This window comes from Diadema setosum, chromosome 8 (assembly GCF_964275005.1).
Source record: "Diadema setosum chromosome 8, eeDiaSeto1, whole genome shotgun sequence".
NCBI classification, from domain to species: Eukaryota; Metazoa; Echinodermata; class Echinoidea; order Diadematoida; family Diadematidae; genus Diadema; species Diadema setosum.
In genome coordinates, this window is record NC_092692.1 from 29,826,067 (window position 1) to 29,848,163 (window position 22,097).

A 22,097-nucleotide genomic window follows, 5' to 3' on the forward strand; every position below is an offset into this window, starting at 1 on the left:
AAAAACAAAGAGAAGAGATGGTATATGTTGGATTTGCCATTGTTGTATGCATGAATATGACAAAATTCTACCCTTTAAGAAGGTGAACCTCTCACATAAAATGGTTAACTAATGGTATGGAATTTGTTGATTTTTGTTTTTCTCCGCCAGAAAGAACCTGTAATGAGCTACTCAATAACTTATTCTCAGTACACTAGCGTAAATGCATTTCAGTGTGTTGAATCAAGTTTAGATTTGATCTCTTGGGCTGTGAGGGAAAATCTTTTGTTCCAGTGGTATGCGAACAATCTGAGCGTAATTTGCAAGCAAGTCTTGTCGTATCTCAGATTTCCGTAATTAGTCAAAAGCTGTCCTGGCAATGAGATTTTATAGAGTGTGGGCTTGATCCAAGACTAGCAATTCTGTCTTGATAAGGTCATGCCTTTGCAAACATGCTGGATTCATTGGATTCTCAGGAAAGAGATGCCAGGCACAGAAAATGATGCCGTCATTGAGATCGGCGTCACATCTGCTTTGCCTGATGGTGTAGGTTTGATTTTTTGGCGACTTGTAGCAGATGCCTGAATGGTGGTTACGTTTATTTTTATCCACGTCTGTCACGCGGTGTAGTTGTGTTTCACATCTTTTCTTTTTTTCTTTATCATGTAATCTTATAAGGCCGCTGCATGTCATTATGCGTTGTTGTAAATGTCACCGCATCACTGTGCTCAATGTTGCACAGGTTCATGCGTTTTTTAAGGTTACCACAATTCGTTTAATATTATGTCACATGTCAGAGCGATAAAGTGATGGTAGAAGGAAATTCTGCAGTAGTCAATCCCATACTGCACCCCACTCCTAAATATTCCTCTCTTTTTTTTTTCTTTCTTTAGAGGCATTCATGCCATTTGTACCAACCCTCCATGAATGTTCACTGTGATATGCTGCATCCCGCCCCACCACGTTAAACATGCCTATTTTAACATTAGTAAATTGTCTATCATAACACACACACTCATCTTATTTCTGCTCCTTCTGTATCTCTCCATTAGAAATGATTCTGCTGTTAATTCAGTAAAAAAGCTGTGAACACTGAATATGATTTGATTATATTTTCCAGGAGGTCAGTGCTTTTAAACCGTCCAGTTCACATGCAGTTTTGTCACCACATTAACAGAACAAGGGTCAAATTGTTATTGGTGCTTTTCTCTTCGCATGCCATACTTATGCAGAACATGTGTGTCTCTCGAAATCAAATTAACCGCTGCGTTTTCCATTCTTATTGTTGATATGTGTTCTAAAAGGAATAAAGCAGCGCAGAAAAGGCAAAAAATATTGTATAAGTGCTTTAACAATTGACCGCTCTTCTGTTCTTACTGTTTACTTACTCAAAGTACAATGTTGTAGGTAGGAAAGCTATATTAGTGAAAAAAATAAAGTAACATTCCTCAACATACATACACACAAATAACAGACACACACACACATCAAGTTTGCCTATTAGCTCATTGAAATAAGTGTCAGGGTGTGGTTTATGATATGCCATTGTTATTAATTCATTCATGTTTTGATTAACAAGATTTATTCTGCTTTTCACGTTAATTGTTGTAGGGTCTGTTCTGCTACTTTGGCAACAAAATACTGTCATCAAGGTTGGTACATGGCATTTATTTCTTGCAAAAAAAAAAAAAAGTAGTGTTAAAAGTTACAATCATATATTCGAGCAGTGTAATATTTCTTTACCATGTTTACCAAGCTTTCCAATATCTAGTGTACCAGTATTTTTGCTTCTAACTCTTTACATCATGTACACACAGCAAAAAAAAAAAAAAAAAAAAAAAAAAAAGTGCAGCAAACACCCAACCAGAGTAGACACTCAAAAAAGAAAGAAAGAAAAAAAAAAATACCAGCAAAAAGTGTATAAACGGATCTTAATTCCGGTATCAAATTTTACAGTTACATGTAAAAGTTCCATGTTGTTTGATTTTCAGACTCCGGTGTTTATGTCTATCATGCCAGCTCAGATCAAGTCCTTTGTGATGTTCATGCATTCAATAACACTCTGCGTGGTCTCCACAACCATCACCATGGCAACCGCATCCAATCACCATCACCACCAGAACCATTAACAAATTGCTACCAGTGATACCACCATGAAAAGCATAGGCAGGCTACACCAGCAACAATGGCAAATATTAAACGCCTTTTGAATAGCTGAAAGATGTGACTTTAATGTCTTATTCATAACATATAATTATAAATATGAAAAAGAGCAAGGAGGAGTTGTTGTATTAGTGATCCAGAATCCATAACTTAGCCAGGTAACTGTGCATGAAAATTACAGTTCTTTTGACAGAATTGTTCAATTACATGTAATTAACTAAAAAATAAGATGAGTAGACAGTACTATTTAACTGTAGAAAACCACCCATATTTTGCCTTTCCCAATTAAACTTGAGAGTGATAAGACGTATGTTATAGAATACACAGAATTCCTTTTACAGAGCGGTTGAAAAAGAAAACTATAAAAGAATATGTGTTCAAATTTTTATACACTTTTATAATGGAAATGATGTAATTATATTGAAGAGAAAATAATTTCTGATATATTGCCCTACATACTTTTACCGATGTTAATATTAAGTGTCAATGTTGTTAACTCAACATTTATTTTTGTTTTTATGTCAGTAATGGCTATTGACAAACAAATACGAGTTTATGAAATAAGGATTAAAATTCAAAATGTATGTGTCCATTTGGGTTATGCCTTTTGCCTCATAATGGTTTGTTTTGTCTTGTTTTTTTAAATTGAGTTTTCCCCATTAAATAACTTTTTAAAGAGATAAAAACTGTGCTTTCGTTTTAGAGGGAAGAAGTCACAGCTAGATGAAGTCAACAGATCCTGTCACAGAAATTATCAATTCAGTAGACTTAATAGTTTTTATGGTACTGTGGTGCTTCACTAATGAGATAAAGAAGTGTTTTCAGACTTACAAAAGAGCTCATTTGTAAACCAGGTAGCAAGCTCATGTGTAAACCTGTTTAGAAGCACTACGGGAACTCACACTAATCTACTCATAGTATTTAAAATCGAGCCATTTTCTGTCTAAAGGCAAACTTGAAACACCATTCTCTGAAACACATTTGTCAAGTAGCATATGGCCAATCGTGGTCCAAGGGTGCTTTCCATTCAAATTTTGCTGGCCTCAATGACCTCCAAACATAATGGAGGAGATGGAGCTTAGTTTAACCTTGGAGGTACATGTAGCTATGTACCTCCATGGTTTGACCATGGACCTACCACACATGGACATACATCGCTCGTTTATTAATTCAAACACCCGTTTCTGTGAAAAAGCATCACAATAACATTTTAAAGATGCTTTCCTCCTGTGATCTCATCGTGCATCACTGACAGCCAGCCTGGAGTAAAAGCAAGACAGCGCTTTGAGATATCTAAAAACTACATGCGCAGAAGATAATAACTCTCGTAAATCAAGAAAAATGCATGTGCAGTTGTAGTGTGTATATTTGGCATTCATTGCTCAGTTAATTTCATTTGTGAAATGCACATACTTTATGAGAGAAAGCAAGTATTTCGGCAGGTTGGTTGTAATTTGTAATCTAATTTTTCCAATTTTTCGCACATTGTTTCAGAGTAAACATGGACAGTAATGGTAGACATGTCTGTCTTACCATTAAGCAACATTACATGGGTGTCCACAAGTAATTGCTTATTTTGTGACATGAACTTTGTCATGATTCAAGGTTTGCTGCTCCCCATCGTTGTCGATCTTCCAAAGGCAGTCAAGTCTGAAGAGGCCCCTCAGTGAAATGAAACCGAAATGAGGGAAACGGTTCTTGTATCAGTGACGAACGATTACACAATGGTCTTTGTCCAAACATCTGAACGTATCCATCAAGATGCACATAATCAGGTGGCGTCGATGCAGATTGAATCAAAGAAAAACCTCCATTCATAGTCCTGTTATGTGTGTAGTAGGTCCATGGTTTGACCCTTGGCCCCCTTTACAATGGTACATGCCGACTTGTATGCACAATGACATTTAAGTGTACAAAGAGTTGCTTTGTTTAACAGATCATGGATGTGGTGACAAAGCTGTTTGAAATTACCTTCTGTGTTTAAAAGGGTTGACAACGAGGTTAATTTCAGTATGTGAACGCATTGCAGGTCTAAGCAACATTAAAAACATAATTCTTGACATTTTTTTTTTTCAGTCTGAAACCCCTTTTACAGAAAGTTCCATTAGTTCAAAGAACGTGGAACTGATTCCATTTATACAATAGACCGGCTACATGATCTAGTAAGAATTGTATGCCATCTTCATGCACAGCCGGCTCAACTAGATGTTTAGAAAATTTGCAGTGATTTGAGAGTTACTTAAATAGTCTATGTTAGATTGCATTACATTTTTTTCTTTCACCAAAAATAAAAAAGAAAGCTCTTCTGTGTTCTAGAAAATGACTACAACATTGAAAACGACTACAATATACACTACAACATAGATAATTTGCCTTTTTTCTGTAATGGTGTTACACTATTCCTAGAACTAATTCTTTGCACACTCTGTAATTGGTTTCCATTGTCTTGTAAGCACAGCTATTTCTGTTGCTCATTGTGTCACCAAGGTCTTGCACAGAATTAGTAAAAATATACAATTTGTCTGACTAAAAAAAAAAAAAAAAGAATAAAAAAAAATTAAATAAAGAGAAACTAAAATATCACTTTCTTTGTGTTTATGGTGTTTCATTTATTTGCTTGAAATATGGTGTTTTTCAGTCTGTTATTTCCCCTCCCCATCCAATTTTGGTTTAATTCAAAAGAAATATCAATAGTAGTGCTGTATGGTGAAAACACTATGCAACGGAATTGGGAGGAGACTGGTGTTTGCACAGTGATTTTTTTCTATTGTACGGGATTAACTGGTAAAGGGGAGGTTCCCTGACATAAACTGTACACATACAAAAATCAACTAATACAGAAAGAAACATTCAATTCCAGGAAAATCAGACAATATGTGGCTTTTAAAGTTACAAATTAAACAACAACAACAACAACAAAATCTACTCCAAATACACCCCATGCAGTGAAGATTGGAATTATACTACATTGTACATTGTACAAGTTGTTCCACAATAGGACAATACACTATATAGAAATCATAAAAAGGAAACTTGCAAAATGTTATTATTTCTGTAGGACATCAAAGCAACACTTATAGCTTTTCCAGAAAACATGAAGAATCGATCTCCCTCAACATGTCTCAGTAGGTTAGAAGTATTAAACTTTTCTATACTATAGACCTACAAGTGTATTTGTACATCACTTATCTGTGAAGTGTCTTACCTTTGTGTATTTTACTTCGATTTCACGTCAAGAACTGTTATACATTTTTGACCAAAAGAGGGCAGTATACGGAATTAATACTTGAGACACTCTTGGACAGATCGATTTTCCTCAATTCTGCTTTTACTGAACCCATGCTTACGTCTCTAATATTTATCCTTTAAAGAGGAAATCCAGCACAAAATCTTATCAATTTAAAATGAAAGAAAAGAAATTCCCATGCAGAACAGTGCAAATATGATTAAAAATTAGTTGAGAAATAAGGAAGTTATGACATTCTAAAATATCAAAATTTTTTTGAAAACACTTCTTGACCAGTCATGTATTTTTCAAGTCAGCACGCTGATGATGTCATGCTCTTACAATTTCTTATTCATTGAAATCTTATTCAGTTGAAATCTTGTATTTCAGGTGTATGAATATAAAGCTTGCCTTATAATCACCCAAAACTAAAAACAAAAACAAACACACACACACACACACACACACACACACACACACACAAAACACACACACACACACACACACACACACAAAACACACACACACACACACACACACAATAAAAAAAAAAAAAAAATTTACCTTTGATACATTTTGGGATGGGAATATCCTTTTACCTGTACAGTGGACTCCCATTATTTTGAAATCCGTGGGACCGACAGTTTTTTTAATCAAAATTTTGTTATAACTGAACAAAAAAAAAACCAAAACAATGAAAATACATAGAGCTGATAATGTTGTGGCCTGAATTTTTATTTTGTTGTAACCGTGTTTGTTATAATAGGAGTGCATTGTATTAGCTAAAAGTTTTGAATTAGAAATTGTGTGGGCATGACATCATCAACTCGTCATTTGAATATTCATGAGGACTGGTTTAGAAATGTTTTCCGAAAAAGAAGTAAAACAGTCATTATGTCATGTATTTCTTATTTCTTATTCAATTTCAGTCATTTTTTAACTTTTCTGTAGCGATTATTTTTTTTTTATTTCTTTGGGAGTGTAAGTATTCATTTTTAGGGGTAGGGGTAGATTTCCTATTCAATCAGATTATCCCTCCATGTATTTAAATATGATAAAAATGCCCTGGCTGTAGGTGTCTAGCTTGTAACACATCAGTGAATTGTGTGCATAGAGAGCAAGTGAAGAAAGAAGTTATGCCTCAGTGTTATGGTTATTGTATGGCAATAGACAATCTACACAGTAAGAGGATGAAATATGCTTAATAAACACATGATAAATTAATGTCTTGGAGGAACTGTTCTCCTCTTTAATTTTCTTCTTCAATCAAGATTTGTTGTTGTTTTTAATGGATAGAAGATTACATTTCCTAATTTAAATCCCACATTTCACATGTACAAAATCTAGCAGTATGACCAAAATGCGTGTTTGAAAGGTATGTGACAATTTCTCGCACTCAACGACCATGAAAACGATGTGCCAAAGAGCGTATCAGGGCAATTACTCCCCAAGCGAGGACAGTTACCCCCACCCCCAATACTGGTTAGTGATAAGGTTACAGTGAAGATTAAGGTTAGGTTTTGGGTTAGAGTTTGGGTTAGGATTAGGTTCAGGATTAGGATTAGGGTTAGGGTCAGGAGAAGGGTCTGGGGTTATTGTCCAGGGGTAATATTGTCCTAGACCCGCCAAACAGAAAGGAAAATCAAAATCCAGAACAACCTGCTACCTGCGCCCGTGCACAGCGTAGGAGGGCGCTCTAACTCAGTTGACATCGTAAATTTGAAGGTTTCCTCCGTAATTCCTTTTGAGGCGTATTTCCTGGTCCCAGCCTTGGAGGAATCTGGTAACTCGATAAGTTGAGACGTTCCTCGGGTCCACCAAGCCCACGGTGTAGGGGGCGGAAGAGAAATATAGTTTAGAGCGCCAGAGAGTGAGGTGAAACATAACTTCAGGCGCATTAAGCACTTCGGTTCTTCCCGTCCCGTTGAAGTACACTGATTCGATTTTCGCGGCGTCGGTCCAATACAAGATGGATGCTTAAGTTGGTCATAAACGGAGAGACAAAACGACTGAGGTTTGATATTTATGTAAGACACGATGTACAAAAACAAACTATTTTCAGTTGTGTAGTAAAACGAGGTTAATTATAGATGGATCCATTCATCAATTCACTTTAACTACGGTTTTGGTGTTGAATTTTGGATTTTTTTTTTTTCGTTTTTGACAGGACATAATCGTAAAACATATGTATCTACTATGTTGTAAAGAAACACTCGGAGAGCGCAGACCTCCGCCAACCCGTTCCTTTCCAGTCATTAAATACACGCATACTGAAAATCGCTCAAAGTTTATTTCTCAATGACAAAGAAGTATTGTGTTTACCTCATCAGCTTCCTGCTGCACGTATATACAAAACCTCAAATACACGCAGCTTGAACGTTCAACTAAATTGACAATAATGTCTTGCCAATGATTAAAAAAAAATCCTTCAGAAATTCATGAAAATTCAATGATAACTACCCACACTTAAAGGGACTCTACAGTACTAGTTAAGGTGGGGATTCATGTTTTGAACATTCCTAAGTGAGATAATGAGAAACCTCTTATGAAATATGAAAGAGCATGCTAATTTTAAGAAGGAACCAACGTTTATTTGATGAAAATTGGTTTCAAATGGCTGAGATATCAAAAAAAAAAAGTGATAATAGTAAAGATGACGGGCCACGCCTTTTATTAGGATCTCTTTGTTTCACCTTGTTTTTGGATATCTCAGCCATTCCAAAACCGATTTTCATCAAATAAACTTTTGATACCCCTTAGAATTGCATGCTCTTTGACATCTCATAGAGTGGTTTCTGAATATCTCGCAAAACGTTAAATGCTAAATCCTCACCTCGACCAGAACTGTACACACCCTTTAATGTCCATATCAACTTGTCCTGTAGGTCTAAGTTTCATCCAACATAATCTTTCACAACTTTTTTTTTAGTTACACTGTATTTTGCAACGGGGCGGACAAACAATCAAACAAGCAACGCCGGCAAAACATTAATTTCCTTGGCGGAGGACGGTAAAAAATTCTGAAAATATTGATTATATCAAGAGCTGGTAAGATAGTTAAGATTACAAAAGGAGAAAGAAAACGGGGTCAGAGAATGAGGATGAGGACAAAGAATGATATCAGGAAGAAGAAAGATGAACAATAAAACAAGATCAAACACGAATACCGTCGATGTCCAGGGCAACATGGGACGTGGCACCAGTAGAAGGCACAAATATCGTGTAATTGGAGCCGTCCAAGCCCGAACGCCCGATTCCAGCCGTTTGTTTCCAGTAAATGTGTCTGCGAATGAAACGAGGAAATGGTCAATTTTATGTTTTTGTTCACACAGTGTCTCTCGCTGGATGTTTATTTGACTTTCTGTATGGATGTCATTGTTTCAAAATAGAAAATATTACACATGTTTTATATATATATATATATATATATATATATATATATATATATATATATAAACCCTTCAAAAAAAGTTTGGAAATCTGACTTCAGTTGTAAATTTCTCCAGTTTGTAAGCACTATATACAATACATGCTTGATATCAATGGAAAGAGTATTACATTCCCTTTAAAATGATATCCTACTCATTGTGATTATGCTATCAAGTAAAGAACTGTATTGAAAAGTTGCAAAACGATCAAGAACTGTCCTTATGAATGAGAATGGTCGTGAAGAGTACTTAAAGAACATGTTCTTTTGTGTTATGTCTTTTGTTCTCAACTGGTCAGCCAAGAAGGCAAATTTCAATAGACATCTTAACTTCACATTCAAGTTTTCAGTGGTGGCATGCCAGGCAATTTTGATAGCTCATCAAGTTTTATGGTTGTACATCATGCCACTTGTAAGCAATGTTCAAACACCCCGCGCCATAGGGCAAATTTAAGCTGAGATGCTTCAAAAAGATGACAACGCAAAACGACATAGAGCGAGACATTTGCGCAACTTTCTCGAGAGAGAGAGAGGGCATTATTAGAAATGGACTGGCCTGCATGCAGCCCCGACCGCAACCCCATAGAATATTTTTGGGATCAACTTGGTCGAGCTGTGGGGAAGAGGGTCACAAATGCAACGACAAAATATAGGCAGGACTGCGTCAGATACTGGTTGACGCCAATCAACAGCATGAGGACAAGGTGCCAGGCGGTGGTGCAAGCACTTGGCTCGTCCACCAGATGCTGAGCCCCGATCATGTTCATTGACAATATAAAGACAAAGTAAGCATAAAGTAAACACAAAATAACGACAAAATGAAGACAAAATAGAGATGAAATTCCAATAAAATCAAGACCATGTCATTTCACCTCTTTATGTCTTTGTCGCGGTTAATGCGGCGAGGTTCTGTGAGATGAAATGGTTTGAGTCATGATCGTTTGTATGTGTGTGTGTGTGTGTGTGTGTGTAATGCTGTGTATGTGTGTGTGTGTGTGTGTGTGTTTATCTGTTTAGTTGAACACATACATGTTTCTCTCCATAAAAATGCTGATGTTACAGTAAATGAACACCAAAGAAAAAATGGGGAACTCACTCATCACGAGGAAACTACATTACGGACGTCAAAAATTGGGCCATTTTGCAGCTTTTCAATTCTGACTTTACCTCATAGTTTTAAGCACTGCACCTCCATGTATACGATAATCATAACAAGTATGGTATCATTTTAAAGAGAATTAAACAATCTTTCTGTGGTACGAAGCACAAATGAATCATTTCTAAGAAAAGATGAGAAAAGATTGATCAAACTCAGATTTCCAAACTTTTTTTGGCACCGTGTCCTCATGCTGTTGATTAGCTTCGTGATTCGCTGCTGAGGAATGGCGTTCCACTCGTCTCTGACGAAGTCCTACCAATGTCGTTGCATTTGTGATCCTCTTCCCCATGCACAACTCCGTCAAGCTGATCCCAAAGATGTTCTGTGGGGTTGAGGTCGGGGCTGCATGCAGGCCAGTCCATTCAAGTGATGCCCTCTCTCTCGAGAAAGTTGCGCACAAGTCTCGCTCTATCTTGCGTTGTCATCTTTTTGACGCATCTCAGCTTCAATCTGCCCTATGGCGGGGGCTTTTTGAACATTGCTTACACGTGGCATGATGTACAACCATAAAACTTGATGAGCTATCAAAATTGCCTGGCATGGCACCACTGAAAACTTGAATGTGAAGTTAAATTGAAATTTGCCTTCATGGCTGACCAGTTGAGAACAAAAGACATAACACAAAAGAACATGTTCTCTATTTACTCTTCACGACCATTCTCATTCATAAGGACCATTCTTGTTCATTTTGCAACTTTTCAATGCAGACCTTATCAGACACACTTTTGAGTACAGCCCTTTACTTAATAGCATAATCGTAATGAATAGGATATCATTTTAAAGAATTTGATAATCTCTTCATTAATATCAAACATGTATTGTATAGTGCTTACAAACTGGAGAAATTTACAACTGAAGTCAGATTTCCAAACTTTTTTGAGTGGTTTATATATACACACAATTTTCCGTCATTATTTTTGAAACAAGATTGGAATTACGATCAAATCACCCTTCGCGACTCCAGTTTGCATTCACACGGCAAGAATGCTAAATTTGAAAGACGATTCTATAGTGAAAGTACTCTAGGTACTTGTGAAAGCTAGGTGATTTTGTCTGTGAAGTCTCCGATACGTCTACGCGACCTTGCGGAGACCCATTGACAACCTTCCAGACATGTCGCAGAGACATCACGTCGTCGTCTCTGCCACTTCCACGAGAATATTAATTAGTTACGTTCAGACGGGAGCCCTTAACCTCGAAGTTAGGAAACTTCGAGGTTAGAGCTTGTAGTTAGGGACCGTGAAGACGCACTCGTAGTTAGCAAACCTCGAGGTTTGCTCGATGTTTCGAGCCACGAGAAATCTTATGGTTAGCGCGCGCTCTAACCACGAGCCGCGGGGGGTCCCCACTCGTAGCTAAGCACCGTGTGGACACACACGCACACACACACACACAAAAACGAACTCGAAGTTAAGAGTGACCTCGCCGTAAACTCCAGCCCTCACAATTTCCCTCTGCTTCCGGGTCAACCTCCCAAACGTACACCACAAATATACTACACGTGAAAAACCTATGACGCACGACACAACAACATCATCAGATTCTTTTCTTCCCATGCGCTTGATCTCTGAAACTGAACACGTCGAACTCGTTACTGTATTCTATATTCTTCTCCGACGCTAAAAAAAAAAAAATGTTTTCGACGAATATCTTCATAAAGGCATAAAGTCATCAGTGCAGTGCTATCTCTGCATACCATGACAGAGAACAAGAGTACCTGTAAGCGAGTCCGACAGGGTTAGACTAAAGAATAAATAGACGTCTTGTTAGCAGTGTGGGCTGAAACTTTCGGTTTTGTGGTTTTAACATCGAGTGGGACCCACTCGTAGTTACGGGGGGCAGAAGCTTTACCTCGAGGTTTCGTAACCTCGAGGTTAAGATTCGTCGTGTGGACACACGTCGTAGAGCTAAACCTCGAGGTTTCCTAACCTCGAGGTTAGGGCCTGCCGTCTGAACGTAACTAGTGTCACCTCGTTTGGAGACTTCTCGGATGTGGTTTCACTTCTTGGTGAGCGAGCGCAATACAAGCCTTTTGGACTCATGATCCCGGTCGCGGCACCGAGATAGGTCGTATCAGGGAAATTACCCCCGGGACAATATTTATTACCCCCTCCCCCCCGCTAAATACTAGTTAGTGATAAGGTTAGAGCAAAGATTTAGATAGGGTTAAGGTTTAGTGTAGGGTTAGAGTTTGGGTTAGGGCTAGAATCAGGTTAAGGATTAGGGTTAGGGGAAGGGGAAGGGTCCGGGGTAATAGTATAATTGCCAAAGGGTAATTGCCCTAGAACTACACGGACAGAGATAGGCCTAGCTACACAAAAACATAATGGCCTGAACTCCGTGGTTTGTATGTTATGGTTAGTATACATCAAAAGTTGGTATGCTAATGCTCAGCAACATATATTATGACGTCATACCCGTTGACGGTATCCAGCTCTATGCCTCGGGGGTTCACGAGCCCCTGCAAAAGAAGCTCGCGCCCGCTGCCGTTGAAATAGGCTCTCTCCAATTTGTTACCGTGAAAGGCGGTCCAGTACAACATACGAGCGTCGGAGTCCAAAGCCAGGCCAGACGGCGAGGCTCCGGCTATTTCCATACAACAGACAAACGAATAATCAATCAACAAAACAAAAGAACGCAGAGCAAAAAGCCAACAAACAATTATAAATCCAAAAGAAAACATTGAAAAAAAAAATCAACTAATTCCAAGCTATCACTCACACGCCAAAGATTGTTGTGCCTTTGCAATTTACAAATAAACATGTGGATTGAGTGAATGCAGCAATATTAGTAGAACACAGCAGTGGAAGCAAGTTTGAGGGAAATCGGACGATCTGTTCAACATTTATGATATTTTGAAATCTTGGTGACAAGGTCGCCGGATCAGGAGACTACTACAGCTCATGACATCACAATATGTAAATTCCTTGGGGCTTATGAACTACGATATAAAGAAAATATAAAGACAGATCCAATGAATTTCAAATGAAAAGTACGCATTCCCTGAACTTGTTACTGACATGATATTATATCAAGGGTAATGTTATTACCCCTGCTTTCTGAAAATGCAATACTGCGGCTTCATTATGTGAAAAAAAGTAAATATTTGTTGAAATTTCTTTACATTTTCTTTTTTATTGTGGTGCATATGTGATGTCATGATCTATAGCAGTCTTCTGATCCAAACCTTCAAAAATTAATAACTTTTGAACGGATTTTCCGATTTTCCTCAAACTTTTACTAATATATTCCGAATTCATTTATTCTTCATTTTCACTTTTCTTCCAACAATTGCGGTGCATACATAATTGTTGCATTCATTTCATCCACATCTTGGGCTAAATTCCCCTTTAAAGATGAAAACAGAAGAAAAACGAAAAAATGTCTTCATTTTTTAAATAAATGTAGTTCAAAGTGCGGTTTCAGGTCATGAAAATTATTCTCCTGATGATCTTTTTTTTGGTTTTGATTTTTGGTTTGTTTTGGTTTTTTGGTTTTTTGGTTTTTTGGTTTTTTTTTTTTTTTTTTTTTTTTTTAATAGCAGGTGTATGCATTTCGGTACAGGCCTGTATTTGGAATCCATCTTACAGGTTTTTGCTGTGTCGAGTGATCCTCGTGAAAGGCTTCTGGTGGTCTGGATTAGCCATTCATATAGAAGAGGTTTGCATAAGATAATGAAGATTGTCGTACATTTGTTTTTTGGGTTTTTTTTGCGGAAATTATTTCAAAATAATCATTACGACTGCATGGTCTGTATGGAGAGTGAAAATAAAGCAGGGCTACACACTTCACCTGTTCCGTTGAAAATCACTTCTCTACTGGATCCATTGTGATGGGCCCGGGATAGACTCTGTAGGAGCAAGTCGTTCAACCAATATATCATGCCTTCCACGGGATCGTACCCAATAACGGTGACAGCCGGTGCGTCTTCTATGCAAGTTTGAAATACGCCGTCAAGATACGTCTTGTTTTCCGGGATCGACCCGCACATGATCCTATCTCCCCGTCTGTCTACAAAGAAGCCTATTCCCGCTGCAACTACATGGAAAAATGATAATATTCAGTGTTCGAGGAGAGAGTATAGTGTTATCTTCGGGTGCCTTATTTCCGATGTAGCAAAATCTGAAGAAATATATTCATCGTTTTTTTTTTTAACATTAGCATCTTTTAAATGAATCATCTCAGTAAACTAGATTTATCATGAAAATGCAATCTGACTTTACACGTTAAATGCAGATTTGTGTATGTATGTGTGTGTGGGGGGGGGGGGAGGTTGTAAATGCAAGGATAATTTCAAGGTTTCAGTGGCTCGAATGACCCCCTCAAAAAAAAAAAAAAAAAAATCAGTGTGAAACGATGTCATCATGCAGTTTGGTGGAAATAAGTAAGAATGCAAAGTAACTTGTAAAGAATACTCGCATATAAATACGCCCTTTAGATTGATATTCAATTTCTGACATATTAAAGCACGTAGTTGAGCATCTTTTAATCGTCACGACGTACTTTCTTCGCAGTTGACACCAGCGAAGCCCAGCGGGCAGCGGCAGCGGTACCCGTTGACGACGTCTTTGCAGAATCCTCCATTAACGCAGGGGTGGCTGGCGCATTCATCGATATCTAATGACAGAATGCAGGACAGTTATTTCAAAATTTTAAAAGGAATATCTGCAACAACTAAATACAATGATGAAATATTCTGAAATACATGGTTAAGTAATACAGAAAGAACTTTATACATTTTATACTTTTTTTTTTCTTATGATTACTTGATGGCGCATACAGTGCACGCAGCAGGTAAGACGCCATAGTTTTAGATTTTAACATCTCATCTAGAAAGTTGCCATTTGTTTACAAGTTTGTACGGAGCAGTGACATGAGGACAGTAAGTACAACAAACTTGCGACGGTTCGAACCACGAAAGAGTGAATTATCCCTGCCGGAAAGAACACACTGTTCAACGGAGCGAAACACGATGTGATACACAGTGTGAACACAGTGTGAACACATAGTGAACGCAGCGTGAAATCTCTTTACGTTAATTGTTAAATTCAAGCGTGTAAACATAGCCGACTATGTGGACACACTGTGAACACACTGTGGGACACTGTGTTCTCTCCGGCATCAGGATAGTACAGTTATCAAAAACAAGCGTTACCTATGGCACAATTTGTCCCAACAAGTCCAAGAGGACAAGTACATGTCAGAGCGGCAAACGAAGTTTCCCCGTCACATCCCTTCTTCCAGTTGCAGTCTTCTGCTTGCGCAAAGTGCACAACATACAGAAAACAATCATGAAAACAAAAACAAATACGAAAAATTCCAATAACGCCTATCACAAGCGAAATTCTACGAAACGTCAACTTGGCTTTACTGATTTAATATTGCAACTGATTGGCAAATTGCCCTCTACATTGACGTTAATCAGAACTTGATCAATCAGTGTTTAGTAGAAGCCATGAAAAAAAAAAATGAGTTACGGGTATATGCCTAACTTGCAAGAACTTCATTAATTTGGATTCTGCAACTTTGCTTGTTGCGGAAAGGGGAGGGGAGGGGTAATATTCCTTCACGTTGCAAATAGACTGAAGCACCGCCATTCTTTCAAAGTGCCACTGTTTTGCTGAAAGGATATATGTATACGAGTTTGTTCACATTTTACATGACAGAGGGAGGAGGAGGCTTATTCCAAATGTGTACATTCAGAGAGTACGGAAATAAAATTTAGTTCAAGCAACTTAAAAAGAGTCGCAATTAAACTAACATATCAAAAAATGCGTTAAGCAGAAAGTTATAGTTATGTTATTCCACTTCTCTACACTTCTCCTCTTTTCTCTCTCGATCTTCTGTTCTTGTAAAATCTCTGTATTATCATCATCATTAGGAATAAGTCGTTGTTGATATTGTTGTTTTTGTTGTTATAATGATTGACATTTCTATAGTTGTTACCAAAAAGAAAAGAAAAAAGTATTTGAAAGCCAACACGCTCCCAACGCACCGTTTCTGAAAACTAATTAGGGGAATTAACTTTGAACAATGGTGCAGGGTTCCCATAAACTCGACGCGATTTACAAACCCTTCAACTCTGATCCTCAAAGCCATTTTAATATCCTGTCATTTTTTTTTTTCGAATGTACGACGCACAAACAAGGTTTCAATTTCAAAGAGCTGACCGATTTATACACTGTATACATTTCTTTTCATTACACTCTTTTCTGTCCCAAGTAACTTCTTTTCGGAAATTGCTGGTATATCTTATTCAGTGCTGTTTGTGATTTATATGGCTTGTTGTGAAGCATTATGATTACAGCAATGAGTATTACTCCAGTTATGTGACTGTTTTTCCTGTTGTATAGGTGGAACACTGTGATATTAAGTACGTAAAGTAATAAAGTAAATGTTAGCAAATGACAAATAGCGAATACTACGATAACCTATAGAAGGGACTTGTGAATAAGATGAGGCTTGTAAAAGGGAGATGTCTTTTTTCCCGACCTAGATCTGAAAAATATCCATTGCCATCCACTGAAATGAATCTTTGTCCTGTGGTTTGATAAAGTTATCCCTATACGTGAAAATCAATAATTGGGGCTGATCGCAGAACCTGCTATTTCAAAAAATTCCCCTGAATATTACCGAGGTACAATTCAAATGTCTATCTACTGATTGCGTGGGAAACGAAAAACTTGAAATTTTTTGAAAATCTTTTTCATCTAATTAGTAAATTTTCATATCAAAGTGCTTAATTTGGGAAGAGTTTGAATACAAAAACAAATATAGCTATGTTTGTCAATTCATTTTGTGATTTGATACGCTAAAAAAGAAAGAATATAATTAGGACATGATGTGCTAATCTTAACAGTAACTTCAAAATATTTCTTGTTACGCAGCGAATGCAGTATTATTGAAAAGACTGCATTTTTTTTCTATTTGATTATAACCTTATTCTAGAAAAGGAAATTGCACTAAACACTAATTTTCATGTATACATTATTTGGACTCTGAATTGATTGAAGCATAATTGTATCTTCTTCATCTTCATCTTCTTCTTCCTCTTTTCAGGAATAATAATCTTAGTTTAGCTAGAAGGAAAGTGATCATCCGGTTGGCGACTGCAAAACAAATGGACACGTTCTAGATAGAGAAGGAAGCATTTCCCTTCTCCATTTTTTTTTCATTAGTATACCACACGAGGTTGCCTGTTATTACATCATATTTCTTTTATCGCAAAAACCGTGCTAAGACGTGGAGATGGCAGTCATGCATGTGGTTAACTTTGGCAGAGGCAGGGCTGATGCCATTTTTTCTTACTGCTTATTGCAAAGAAGAACTCCGGCTGATTTTTTGGACTGTTGAAAAACTATGAATTGGTTATACTGGGTACAGAGTTTTACAGGGGCGGATCCAGGAATTCCATAAAGGGAAGGCGCCTTAATAAAATTAAAGGAGGGGGGGGGGGGCGCACACCCTCCCCCACATTTTTTCTGTTGATTTCTTTTGTTTTAACAAAAAAAAAAAAGAATAAGAGGGGGCGCGCACCCCGTGCGCCCCCTCTGAATCCGCCACTGGTTTTAGAATTTGTAGTGATCGTGATGGCGTAAGGAGTGAGAATGCAGTTTAAAAAAAAAATCAATTAATTAAGAAATCACAATAAACACTGAAGGATGATGACAGAGCAGCTTCACCATAAGAATGCACGAGTTTGGGCTCAAGGATGCAGAACAAAAGAAAAAAGCATGCATAAATTCTACAAAGGTGACCTTGTTCAGCAAGCGGTATTGTAATTGAATTGCATTGCTACGTTCCGAAATATACCATACATATACCATACTCGTGCATTTTCATGGCGAGCCCCCACTCATGCATTCTTATTGTGAAAGTGCTACCTTGTTCAGTGTAATTTGTTTTGGGGTTTTCATAGTACACGACGTCGTAATTGCTTCTCTGCTCAAGGACCACAATTAATATGATTGATTGATTGGTTGATTGATTAATTCATTCATTTATTGATTGAAAGGCCTTTATTAAAATCTGATTTGGCGACCAACGGTCGAATTGCACAGATGTACATACAGAATTATACATTGATATAAAAGGAATGATTTCACAATCATAAGCACAAAAATCATCACATTCAAACATACATACAATTAATGCAAATTTAACTCTAAAATTATTACTTGAATCTTGGGTACATCAATCCAACCAAGGAAAAGAAGATATATAAAAGCACCAGCAACCGAGAAGGCCTACATAAAATTTTACAGAAGAACAAAAATAGCATAAAAATTCCTAAACTTCAATACTATCAATCGCACTCCAGTAACCCTTCCACACATCACAAAACTAACAGACCCCCACGCTCCCTCAAATAACAATAAAAATAAAATCACTTTTAATATCCACCATCACAAAAGCAAAAACACTCAGTCATAAACGGACAGACACCGCCAGTCATGCTAGCATGCAATCCAGGCGGAGAAGCCACCATTCCCGCCGTCACAAATTCCATAAATCTAAACGTGGAGCTGTCGATACCCGATTTATGTAGGCCTATACTGTACATGATGTGAAATTATGAAAATCGCCTGGACTTCCCCTTGAACAATTTTCAACACTATACAAAATATACCCACTTTCATGTTTTTGTTTTGTTTTGTTTTGTTTTGTTTTGTTTTGTTTTTTCGGGTGCGCGTCACGAGACCGACACCCACGATTCATACAGCCCATGAGTTCGACACTATGCTAACAAGGCCCACGAGTAGACCGACACATTAACTTAAGCCCCGTGTTGTATCTGTCAAACTCGTGGGCTGTCTTTACCTAGTGTCGAACTCATGGACTTTATTTGCCTAGTGTCGAACTCATGGGCTGTATGACTCGTGGGCTGTATGACTCAGGGACCTGTTTCCAATTTCGAACTCGTGGGCTGTACGACTCGTGGGTGTCGGTCTCGGGGGATGACCCCGTTTTCCCCTCTCTCTCTCCTTGTGCAGTGTTGTGGCAATTGCGATCATCATCACCAATAAGTCAGTGGCATCGACCAAAAAAAAGTTATATTGGGTGCATTTTTTTAGCTTTATATAAGATTCTCGACCATGACAACATTTTAAATAGGGGATTACGTAACTGCAAACTAATTACAATGACAACAACAGCAAAGGGCGCAGTTTGACCTGAAATCAACAAACGAATTAACGAATATAATGTCACTGTCAAATACTGACAAAAAGAGTTTCGCTCGACGTTTTGAACTCAACTGCCTTTGAGTACATGATCAGCAACTGTTGTGTCACATTGTCAACCCCGCCCTTCTGTCAATCAATCTGTATCTCTCCTTATCTCTCCTTCTTTCTGCTCACATCTATTACCCACCTATTCATGTTAATTTATCCAATTATCTATCACGAACCAAATTATACATTTCTTGCACTTTTCTCTGTGCACAGTATATGACAATACATGCGCACGTATATCGTAGAGATGTTTGTCATTGTTTCACTGAAGTTGCACTTTTACACTTGCAGTTTCTATATTATGGCGACGACCAGGAAACGGCCATCACTGCAAGGATATGCGTGATTGTCGTATAGTAATTTAAGTGATTACAACTTTTAGTTACTTTGGTCTCTCCTTGCTTTTTTTTTTCCGGATGATGTCTGTTGTACCGAAGGTTCGTTCATCAGAAAATGAAATGAAGTTCGTTATTCCAAAATACGCAAATTTCGTATACCTATATACACACTAAAAAATAAAGGTTCAAATTTACACCCTATTTGTCCCTATACCGGCACCCTGGGGTGCACATTTGTACCTTTTATTATGCAAGTAGAAAATTAAATCTCTTGATATAATTTATATTCGTACCTACAAAGATGCGGACATATCCATTAGAGTGTAAGTTTGATCTTACGAGTACAACCTTGGTATTCGTGGTCCAAAATGTTTAATTGACAATGTATTAATGTTTATGGTGCATGTTTGCACCCTTGATTAGCACAAAACTGAGGGTGCAAATGCACTCCCCTGCAGTTTCAAAATTCAGCATATTGCACCTCTAAGGGTGCAAATTGCTTATTGCAGTGCAAAGTTGCACCCATTAGGGTGGTTGTAAAGGGACAATTTTTGGGTTCAAATTTGAACCCGTATTTCTTAGTGTGTATATAGATGTTCGTTTCATTCATAGAATGAAAATGATGTCCGTACGAGCGAAATTTCGGAATAACGAACCCATAATCCATTTTCGAATTAACGAACCTTCGAAATAACCGCCCTTATTTCAATTTCCTGTTAACGAACCTTCGGGAAAAAAAAGAATCGTATTTAATATTCGAATTAACAAACCTTCGGAAGAACGAATCTTATTCAATTTTCGGATCAAAGAACCTTCGGAATAACGGCCCTTATTTCATTTTCGGATTCAAGAACATTCGGAATAACGACCTTTATTTCATTTTCGAATTAACGAACCTTTGGAATATATAACAAACCCTGTGAATGAAAAACTGAAACATTACGTCTTACCTGGTGGGACGCATACCAGCTGATTTCCCGCCATTTCAGCCAAGCCGGGGAAAGCATCGGAAGGCAAGTTTCTTCGCGCACTGACGGGAACAAGTTGAATGCTCTTGCCCTTGGGCGTGACGATGGTGGGACAAAACTGGGCCTGCGATCCTGGAAGCAGCACTGCATGGCGGTCGTTGTTTATTGTCAGTTGGAAAAAAAAAGTAACCAGAAACTAATCAAAGCATTGTCTCACTGAAAATTAATATTGAATGATCCCCTAGATTTTTATTTGAATTGATAACCGCATGGTTTTTAAACAATAACTATTTTCACATTAACACAAAATCATTCAACGAAGTGAATAGAGACACTTTGGGAAACATATAGCTTTTGAATGATATTTAAACAGACATATACACATAATATTTATGGTAAACACACACTCAAAAGAAAAGATCCCAGGTTGCAAATAAAGCATATGCTCAATTACTTGATTATGACAGAGGCCATGGAGAAAAAGAAATAATTCTTTGATTAAGTCGTTAATGACGTGATGAAATCCGATGTCTGTTCAACGTTTAATCTCTCTCATTTTCTCTCTCTCCTATTCCAACGCTTTCTGAAATGAAATCCAATACCTTATGTAAATTATTATATCATTATAATAGATTAACAATCAGGGTAATGGCTGATTTCACTCACAATTGAAAATGACCAGTATCAGCCACCTCCAGTGGAAACGTCCAAACCTTTCAGCCGATAGAATGAGCTTCATGACAGGGCCAGTTTGGGTAACATGAAACAACAGTTTGAAGTGTTTAAAGTCTCGTCTAAAGAGACACGAGAGAGCTCAAAATACACCTGTGAGAAGTAGAGGACCCAAGTAGATAAACGCCAGCTATAATGGTGTATGACCGGTTTCCCCAAACGTACACCAGAGATATATTATTCTCCGCCTCCCGCCGAAAATCAGATCACGTTAACTTCTCTACCGAATGCTCAGGTGTATCTGCTGTATCTGTTTGATACAGCAGATCCCATTTATTGTATAAGTGTGTTATATGGAGTGATTCGCAATTCCATTCGCTGCCGATCGACCAACCACCATTGTTTCCTGTTTTGTTTTGTTTTGTTGTTGTTTTTTTATTATGAAGGATGAAAGAAATCGGTTGAATTATACAAATCAAGCGATACATTACTTTTGTTGTATTACGTAGCATATATTCTTGAGTGGTAATCGATAAGAATCTTCGCTGTTGGATTATGCAGTAAAACTGGTAGATTTGAATCCCACATCAACGTTTCCTGTCAAGTCCGTACAATTTCAATAGCTATTAAAACTGAATAGAGAATTACACAATGACATCAAACAGAAGTGTTCCGGATTTAGTATGTCTATTGTATGACCAAATCAGAGGAAAACGTAGTTGCGTGGATTCCTCGCAAAAGAAATCGATTGGTATCATTCTTCTTCTTTCAACGTTATATACTATTCATCATAATACAGAGGACAATGTCAAGGTCTTGGCACGTTCTGATGACAATATGCGAAATAAAAATCTTTCAATTATCAAGATATATCTGTCGGTATTTATGGCTCATAAAGCGGAGATGTTGAGTTTCTGTACTAAAGAAATTAC